This window comes from Salmo salar, chromosome 20, assembly GCF_965601325.2.
Source record: "Salmo salar chromosome 20, fSalSal1, whole genome shotgun sequence".
NCBI lineage: Eukaryota > Metazoa > Chordata > Actinopteri > Salmoniformes > Salmonidae > Salmo > Salmo salar.
The window spans coordinates 8,172,182-8,182,972 of record NC_138310.1 but is presented as its reverse complement, the minus strand read 5'-3'; positions in this window follow the sequence as shown (position 1 = coordinate 8,182,972).

Genomic DNA, 10,791 nt, shown 5'->3' with positions numbered 1-10,791 from the left:
GCAGCGATTACAGCATTAATTCTTCTTGGGTATGACCACAAGCTTGGCAGACTATTTGGGGAGTTTCTCTCTGCAGATCCTCTAAAGCTTTGTCAGGTTGGATGGGGAGCGTTGCTGCACAGCTATTTTCAGGTCTCTCCAGCGATGTTCGATTGGGTTCCAAGTCCGGGCTCTGGCTGGGCCACTCAAGGACATTCAGAGACTTGTCCAGAAGCCACTCCTGCATTGTCTTAGCTGTGTGCTTAGGGTCGTTGTCCTGTTGGAAGGTGAACCTTCGCCCCAGTCTGAGGTCCTAAGTACTCTGGAGCAGGTTTTCATCAAGGATCTCTGTACTTTGCTCTGTTCATCTTTGCCTCGATTCTGACCAGTCTCCCGGTCCCTGACGCTGAAAATCATCCCCACAGCATGATGCTGCCACCACCATGCTTCACTGTAGGGATGGTGCCAGCTTTCCTCCAGACGTGACGCTTGGCATTCAGGCCAAAGAGTTCAATCTTGGTTTCATCAGACTGGAGAATCTTGTTTCTCATGGTCTGAGAGTCTTTAGGTGCCTTTGGGCTGTTATGTGCCTTTTACTGAGGAGTGGTTTCCGTCTGGCCACTCCTACCATAAAGGCCTAATTGGTGGAGTGCTGCAGAGATTGTACTTCTGTAAGGTTCTCCCATCTCCACAGAGGAACTCTCGAGCTCTGTCAGAGTGACCATTGGGTTCTTTGTCACCTCCCTGACCAAGGCCCTTCTCCCTCGGTTGCTCAGTTTGGCCATTGGGCCAGCACTAGGAAGAGTCTTGGTGGTTGCAAACTTCTTCCATTTACGAATGATGGAGGCCACTGTGTTCTTGGGGACCTTCAATGCTGCAGACAATTTTTGGTACCCTTCCCCAGATATGTGCCTCGACACAATCCTGTCTCGGAGCTATACAGACAATTCCTTCGACCTCATGGCTTGGTTTTTGCTCTGACATGCACGGTCAACTGTGGGACCTTATATAGACAGGTATGTGCCTTTCCAAATCATGTCCAGTCAATTGAATTTACCACAAATTGTAGAAAAATCTCAAGGGTGATCAATGGAAACAGGATGCATCTAAGCTCAATTTCGAATTTAATAGCAAAGGGTCTGAATAATTATGTTAATATGGTATTTCCGTTTTTTATTTGTACATTTCTAAAAACATTTTTTTGCTTTGTCATTATGGGTTATTATGTGTAGATTGCTGAGGATTTTATTTTTATTTAATCAATTTACGAATAAGGCTGTAGCGTAACAGAAAATGTTAAAAGTCAAGGGGTCTGAATACTTTCTGAAGGCACTTTATATAGCCAAGCTATCATTGCTCATTGTGTATGCATTCTTGTGTTACTATTTTTCTATAATGTTCTCTCTGCATTGTTGGGAAGGGCCCGTAAGTAAGCATTTCACTGTTAGATTACACCTGTTGTTTACGAAGTGTGTGACAATTACATTTGATTGACTTGATTTATGGCAGCCTGCAGTAGCCTGCTCGACCTTCAATTTGAGTTACTCAGTGAGAGGGGGCAGCACTGAGCTAGCCTGCAACGCCACTTCCTGGAGTAGCTCAAACTGCTCATGTTCTGTCTCAATGAGATGCCGTCTTAACCAACTTTTTGGCTTCAATGCGCTATTGAGTCTTCACAAAGGAATGAATGGTGTCATGTGATCAATGGCATTGTATGTTCATATATACAGTCATTGGTCTGTGTCTGTGTCTGTGTCAGGAGACGCATCTATGTAACCAGTAGATGGGGCCAGAGATCAACGTTGCCTCCTGCTCTTTCTTCCTCATAGTTCCTGCCTCAGTTTATGACATAATAATGCCTCAATCATCACAACAAATCAAGATCCTCTTGAGAATTCAAGTTTGATATGTTTAAGCTTAGACCAGTTTAGGTAAGGTATTGGTGTATAGTTTTATAGGACACTGCATAACCACATCAACCACGGTCAACCTTCACATCATTGCAGTTATACTGGATTGAAATTAAAGGGACAAGTATTGCCCTATCATCACTACATTTTATTGATTTTGAACAGTGGTGTAAAGTACTTAAGTAAAAATACTTTAAAGTACTACTTAAGTAGTTTTTTGAGGGTGTCTGTACTTTACTTTACTATTTTTGACTACATTCCTGAAGAAAATAATGTACTTTTTACTCCAGACATTTTCCCTGTCACTCAAAAGTACTTGATACATTTTGAATGCTTAGCAGGACAGGAAAATGGTCCATTTCAAGCACTTATCAAGAGAACATCCCTGGTCATTCTGCCTCTGATCTGGTAGACTCAGTAAACACACATGTTTCGTTTGTAAATTATGTCTGAGTGTTGGAGTGTGCCACAGGGCTATCCGTACCTTAAAATAACAAGAAAACGGTGCGGTCTGGTTTGCTTAATATAAGGAATTTGAAATGATTTATACTTGAACTTTTACTTTTGATACTTCAGTATATTTGAGCAATTAGATTTACTTTTGATATTTAAATATATTTAAAACTAAATACTTTTAGACTTTTACTCAAGTAGTATTTTACTGGGTGACTTTTACTTTAGTCATTTTCTATTAAGGTATCTTTACTTTTATTCAAGTATGACGACTGGGTACTTTTTCCACCAGTGGTTTTGAATAAGAACTGGCCTATCCTGTAACCTGACCTGGAAAAACTCTGGGTCCTACCTACACCTGATCCACAGCAGTACCCTGCTCTCCTTCCTTCACATAAGCTCATGTGTTCTCCATGCTCTACTGGTTTTCCCTTGGAGAGAGGAACAACGCCAGAATTGCAGTCAGCCTGTAGACCTACTGGAACAATCCCAGCCTTGGCCTATACAGAGGGAATGGAGTATGAAGACGTGAAGCTGTAGCACCACACACACACACACACACACACACACACACACACACACACACACACACACACACACACACACACACACACACACACACACACACACACACACACACACACACACACACACACACACACACACACACACACACACACACACCCAGGGTCTCTGTCTCTAGCTCCACAACATGCACACTGAGCAAGTCACCTCAAGCTCTGTTATTATTGCTGCTGTTATAGTCATAAAGGAGGCAGATTGTTGAGTGGAGAGAAGGCGGAAGAAGAAAAAAGAGAGAGAACTCCAGTGAAGTTCCTCATTTGTCAAGATGGCTGAAATGTGGGAGAACATCATCACAACCCATTGATATTGATCATCTACTCAGTTAACCGATCAGTAGACTTTAGCCCGTTTACCTATACAGTCGCATCCAAAATAATCACCCTTGATAAAGATGAGCAAAAAAGACTATCAAATAAATAACACAAATACTGAGCTATATTTAACCATTTTGTTTAATTAATAAAATACCCGTTTTCAATACACCGGCACCATCCCCTTTTGAGGATAACTGCACTGAGCCTTTGTAATACATGTATTATAAGACTGAATAACACATTGGGAGGGATCTTAGAGCAGTCCTCCCTACAGAATCTTTCCATATCATGTATGTCCTTCGGTCTGCACTTATGGACTGCCCTCTTCAATTCAAACCTCAGCTTTTCAATGGGGTTTTGAGTTCGGGACTGAGATGGCCATTGCAAAATGTTGATTTTGTTGTCAATTAACCATTTATTTGTGGATGTTGATGTGTGCTTGGGGTTATTGTCTATGTGGAAGATCCACTTAAAGCCAAGTTTCAACCTCCCGGCAGAGTCAACCAGGTTGTTGGCTAAAATGTACTGGTACATGCTAGAGTTCATGATGCCATTGACCTTAACAAGGGCCCCAGCACCAGTGGAATCGAAACAACCCCATAACATCAAAGATCCACCAACATATTTTACAGTAGGTATGAGGTTATTTTCTGCACATGTATCCTTCTTTCAATGCTAAACCCCCACTAGTGTGTATGGCCAAAGAGCTCTATTTCTATCTCATCTGACCATAGTACTGGTTCCAATCCAAGTACCAATGTCGTTTAGCAAACTCCAGGCATTCACATTTTTTTGGTCGCTCTCAATAAAGGATTTTTTTTCCACAGAGACTATTGGCATGGAGGTTGCGTCTTAATTGTAGATTTGGATACTTGTTGACCCGAAGATGTGACTGAGTCCTGTAATTCTCATATTTTGGCCCTTAGATTTTTCTTTGCATCACAAACCATCTTCCTCACTGTACGTGGGGACAAGATACACTTGAGTCCAATACCAGAAAAGTTTCCCACTGTTCCAGTGGTTTTAAACTTCTTAATTGTTGCCCTAATAGTGATTTAGTGGTAAAAAAAAATTGTACCGATCGTTTTGTTTGTGAGTTCTTTGCCTTTTTCCATGGTGATGGATGACAAAAGGATTTCACATTTATGTAGCTAATTTTTATACCCCAGTGAAACAGGAAGTAATGGAAGGCCACAATACAGTTCCTTAAATTGAGAAAAAAGTAGAATATTAATGCAGATAACATTTTTGTTTGATTTTATTTGTACGAATCTTTAGGAGTGCCAACATTTTTGACACTTATCTTTTTGAGAGAAAAAAGTAATTACTCTTATGCTGAGCAATTTTATTAGTATAAAATAAAATAATTTTTATACAGTCCTTTTTGCTCATCTTTAGCAAGGGTGTCAATCATTTTGGATGTGACTGTATATCCCCATAATGGTTGTGGACTGTCTTATAACAATTCCCACACAAACCAAACTGTTACCCCATTTTGAAACATCATTCCCCAGCTTGCTCTACTTGCTCCCTCCAACATGTAATGGCTTTCTGACAAAACATCTCGTATTCTGCCTGCATCCAGGATAGTATTCTACTTTCTAAGTTTCCTGAAAGTTTCTGGAAGTCAGACAGACAGACTGTATACTGAGTAAGCGCAAATCTATGCCATTTTGCTCACTGGTCTATTCATAGCAGACATTAATCATTAAGATATAGTCTTTCTAACCGTCAGAGTTTTGTGTTTTAATAGAGGAAGTTTGGTAAGGGTTTAGTAAACGCCACGCAAACTGGGCTGGGGATTGCTGGGTTGCCATGGTTACTTGTAGTGATGTGGCTTATGGGTAATATTAGAAGGGCAGTGGGGGTGGGTGGGTGGTTACAGGTCATGGAGTTCTTGTACCCATGCCATCTCAATCCGTGTGTGTGTGTGTGTGTGTGTGTGTGTGTGTGTGTGTGTGTGTGTGTGTGTGTGTGTGTGTGTGTGTGTGTGTGTGTGTGTGTGTGTGTGTGTGTGTGTGTGTGTGTGTGTGTGTGTATATGTGTGCCTGCGTGCTTGCAAAATTGTTCGATGGCAATAACAACCCTCACATGTGCCACAATGTTGACAACACCCCTGCATCACCAGTAACCGACTGCCACCCAAACTCCTTTATAACTGACGTCATTTCTCCTCGTATTGTAGTAAATGGGGGGATTTACAAACGTGTGTGTGTGGCGGTGACTGCTGGGTTGCTGTGTGTCGCCTGGCCAGAGACGTCGGTGAGGCAGTGATTACAGGCCTTATCCCTGTGTCAGCTGCTTTATCAGGGATGTGTTCAGCGTTCCCACTGAGCACCGCCGCCAGGCCGCCACAGCCTCGTTTAACGCAGTCTAAGAGCTAGTGACACACGGTGACATCACCACCACATGTGGCTCTCGTTTCAGAGCTTTCTCCGGGAAGAGGATGAGAAGATGTGAATCTGTGAAGAGAGGAGGGAGAATATTGCCTTGCAGCTAACAATAATGGAGGCAAGCCGATGTTCAGCGCCAAAGTCTACGCCCCTTCATTGGTGATTGGTCAACAGTAAAGATTCTTCAGTAAAGTCTTTGTCAAACAGAGAGCGGGACCGGAAGAGAGAAAGAGAGGTGGAGAGAAAGAAAGAGTTATACAATGTGTTTAGTAAGTCTAAGTATTTTGTCAGTGCATGTGTGTAATGCGTGTGTGCGCGTGCGTGTGTGCGTGTGTGTGTGCGTGTGCATGCGTGTGTATGTGTATGTTAGACACACTGGGGCTCCAGGGGAAGATAAGTCAGCCAGAGTAGCTGAGGAGGCACATAGCTGAGGGGTGACCTCACCTGAGAGGCCAGGAGCTTCAATCCTGTCAGAGAGCAGACACATACACTCTATATAAACTACTACAGGCCTGCATTCTCTCCCTCCCTCTCTCTCACTCTCCCTCTCTCCTTCCCTCCCTCCCTCCCTCTCTCTCTCTCTAGCCTCTCTCCTTCCACCCCTCCCTCTCTCTCTCTCCCTCTCCCTCTCTCCTTCCACCCCTCCCTCTCTCTCCCTCTCTCCTTCCACCCCTCCCTCTCTCTCTCTCTCTCTCTCTCTCTCTCTCTCCTTCCATCCCTCCCTCTCTCTCTCTCTCTCCCTCTCTCCTTCCACCCCTCCCTCTCTCCCTCTCCCTCTCCCTCTCCCTCTCTCCTTCCACCCCCCCCCTCCCTCTCTCTCTCTCTCCTTCCACCCCTCCCTCTCTCTCTCCCTCTCCCCTTCCACCCCTCCCTTTCTCTCTCTCCCTCTCTCCTTCCACCCCTCCCTCTCTCTCTCTCTCCCTCTCCCCTTCCATCCCTCCTTCTCTCTCTCCCTCTCCCTCCCTCTCTCTCCCTCCCTCCCTCCCTCAATTCAATTCAAATCAAGGGGCTTTATTGGCATGGGAAACATGTTTACATTGCCAAAGCAAGTGAAATGGACAAACAAAAGTGAAATAAACAATAAAAAGTGAACAGTAAATATTACACTCACACAAGTTCCAAAAGAATAAAGACATTTCAAATGTCATTATGTCTATATAGTGTTGTAACGAGTGTGCAAATAGTTAAAGTAAAAAAGAGAAAATAAATAAACATAAATATGGGTTGTATTTACAATGGTGTTTGTTCTTCACTGGTTGCCCTTTTCTTGTGGAAATAGGTCACAAATCTTACTGCTGTAATGGCACACTGGTATTTCATCCAATAGATATGGGAGTTTATCAAAATTGGATTTGTTTTCGAATTCTTTGTGGGTTTATGTAATCTGAGGGAAATGTGTGTCTCTAATGTGGTCATATATTTGGCAGGAGGTTAGGAAGTGCAGCTCAGTTTCCACCTCATTTTGCGGGCAGTGTGCACATAGCCTGTCTTCTCTTGAGAGCCAGGTCTGCCTATGGCAGCCTTTCTCAATAGCAAGGCTATGCTCACTGAGTCTGTACATAGTCAAAGCTTTCCTTAAGTTTGGGTCAGTCACAGTGGTCAGGTATTCTGCCACTGTGTACTCTCTGTTTAGGGCCAAATAGCATTCTAGTTTGCTCAGTTTTTTTGTTAATTCTTTCCAATGTGTCACGTAATTATCTTTTTGTTTTCTCATGATTTGGTTGGGTCTAATTGTGTTGCTGTCCTGGGGCTCTGTGGGGTCTGTTTGTGTTTGTGAACAGAGCCCCAGGACCATCTTGCTTAGGGGACTCTTCTCCAGGTTCATCTCTCTGTAGGTGATGGCTTTGTTAAGGCAGGTTTGGGAATCTCTTCCTTTTAGGCAGTTGCAGAATTTAACAGCTCTTTCTGGATTTTGATAATTAGCAGGTATCGGCCTAATTCTGCTCTGCATTAATTATTTGGTGTTTTACGTTGTACACGGAGGATATTTTTACAGAATTCTGCATGCAAGGTCTCAATTTGGTGTTTGTCCCATTTTGTGAATTTTGGATTGGTGAGCGGACCCCAGACCTCACAACCATAAAGGGCAATGGGTTCTATAACTGATTCAAGTATTTTCAGCCAGATCCTAATTGGTATGTCAAATGTTATGTTCCTTTTGATGGCATAGAAGGCCCTTCTGACATGCCTAGTTGAACAAAGGTTAAATACAAATTAAATAAACAATTCTTGCCTTGTCTCTCAGATCGTTCACAGCTTTGTGGAAGTTACCTGTGGCGCTGATGTCTAGATAGTATTAGTATTTGTGGTCCTGGCAACTGGACCTTTTTTGGAAGACAATTATTTTTGTCCTACTGAGATTTACTGTCAGGGCCCAGGTCTGACAGAATCTGTGCAGTTTCTTTCTCCCTCCCTCCTTTCTCTCTCTCTCCCGCACACACATACACACACCCTGGTGAAGGGCGCTTCCAGAACACACCCTAGTATCAGGCTGCCGGTATGTTAGCTCATCCCAGCTGGGTTAGGAAGCACGGTACAGGAAAGGACCTTCCCCAAAGTTGGAAGCACAGAAGCGTCTAGAATGTCATTGTATGCTGTAGTGTTAAGATTTCCCTTCACTGGAACTAAGGGGCCTAGCCCGAACCATGAAAAACAGCCCCATTTTTTATCCTCCACCAAACTTTACAGTTGTCCTGGCATCCGCCAAACCCACATTTGTCCGTCAGACTGCCAGATGGTGAAGCGTCATTCATCACTTCAGAGAACGCGTTTCCACTGCTCCAGCGTCCAATGGCGGCAAGCTTTACACCACTCCAGCCGATGCTTGGCATTGCACATGGTGATCTTAGGCTTGTGTGGGGCTGCTCAACCATGGAAACCCATTTCATGAAGCTCCTGACGAACAGTTATTGTGCTGACGTTGCTTCTAGAGGCATTTTGGAACTCGGTAGTGAGTGTTGCAACTGAGGACAGACGATTTTTACGCTCTTCAGCACTCTGTGGTCCCATTCTGCGAGCTTGTGTGGCCTACCACTTCGTGGCTGAGCCGTTGTTGCTTCTAGATGTTTCCACTTCACAATAACAGCATTTACAGTTGACCGGGGCAGCTCTAGTAGGGCAGAAATGTGACAAACTGACTTGTTGGAAAGGTGACATCCTATGCCGGTGCCACGTTGAAAGTCACTGAGATCTTCAGTAAGGCCATTCTACTGCCAATGTTTGTCTATGGCGATTGCATGGCTGCTTGCACAATTTTACACACGTCAGAGACGGGTGTGACTGAAATTGCCTAATCCACTAATTTGAAGGGGTGTCCACATACTTTTGTATATATATAGTGTATGATCACTTAGCTTGGAACTTCATACAAATCAGGTGCTGATGTCTTTGACAGATATGCGTAAAGATAAATATTTTTCAGTTAAGCCTGCATATCTTAATTCATAATTGAACCTCAACATGGCTGTGAGCTTAATAGATTGGAATAGATGGAAAGGCTACAGTAGGTGTCGAATGCCGGAGAGTGATTCCCTCTGCTGATTTGCCTATGGCAGTATTTTCCTCGGAGGATAGATAATGCTGTGTAGCACGGTAATGACCAAAATACAGCACACAGCCTTTCAAAGGTAGGACACATTCCAGCGAGTAGTAAATTCACAAGACAACTAAACATGATAATGTCCCCGGGAAAGGCTGTACTTATCGGTTCAATAAGCAGACAGTAAAGCATACCAGCCACAGCTCATACTGCGCAAGCATTTTTAAAGTTCATTTTGAGAAGATATTCTCTTCCTGAAGAATGACCTAGCCATGTAAGGTATGGGCAGCTGTGCACATTACACCTCACTCACAAAATAACATCTTCATTATAGAACGCCTTTCTATAGCGGAAAACCTCTGCTTATAAACGGCGAGGAAATACATCACCGTGCAACAATGCACTGTGTAATCAACCATGCCTATAACCATGCTTATAAACGTGAATGAGCCTACCATTTCTAGCAATGGATATACTGTACATAGTGACCAATAACAACCGCCTAGACACACAATCGAGAGAGCTGAGACAGAATGTTGTCTTTGGGATACTCATCTCAACACTCTGTTACACACACTGAGTTGGTTCAGGCTATTTCAGGCCACAGGAAAACAACCAACAGCCAGCAGCAAATTCTCTTAAGCCAATTTAGAGAGAGAAAGAGTTTCAGTAAAGAGTCAAATGAATACCCCCCGCCTCCCAAATAGCCCCCCTCCGAATCTCACCTCCCCCCTTCCCTCACTAAAAGCCACATCCAACAAAAACTGCCTGCCACCGCACCCAAGAGGAGGAAATGCCAGAGCCGTCTGAAGTGAAGCGTAACAGCCCAACAGTTCACATCCAGCCAGGGGCACCAGACAGGCCAGAGAGAAGCCCCTAATGACAGGAAGTTGTAAGAATAATAGATGTATGGGGATATAGGGATGTCTTGCCCTCTGTCCTACAGCCTTGGCGATGAACCAGTGGAGGGGGAGGCAGGGGGTGGCTGGGGTGGTAGGCGCGGGGGGGGGGGGGGGGGGGGGGGGTTGTAGGTGGACTCCCGTGGAGGTTTAACCTTTTAAGGAGCGATGCAGTGAAATCGACTGCAGAGGTGGCACAGGTGGATAGGAGTTTGTGGTAGCACTACTGTACATGCAGTAAAGAGAGTAAAGAGTGTGTAGAGAGTGCCTTGTCAGATTAAAGGGATTGACAGGGCCGGTTCCAAGCATAAGCGACATAAATATGTAGAATTGAAATTAACTTTAAGACTGCAAAAATATCTCTCCACCCCATGTCAAAATGGGTAGAATTGCAGGAAATTAGCTGTAAAACTGGAGAAAATAAATGATCTCTGTCCCATGGCAAAATGAGTAGAAATGCATGACATTTGTTAAAACCTCTTACATCTAGACGTTCCGCTAGCGGAACACCTGCTCCAATATCCAATGATAGGCGTGGCGCGAATTACAAATTCCTCAAAAATACAAAAACGTCAATTTTTCAAACATATGACTATTTTACAGCATTTTAAAGACAAGACTCTCCTTTATCTAACCACACTGTCCGATTTCAAAAAGGCTTTACAGCGAAAGCAAAACATTAGATTATGTCAGCAGAGTACCCAGCCAGAAATAATCAGA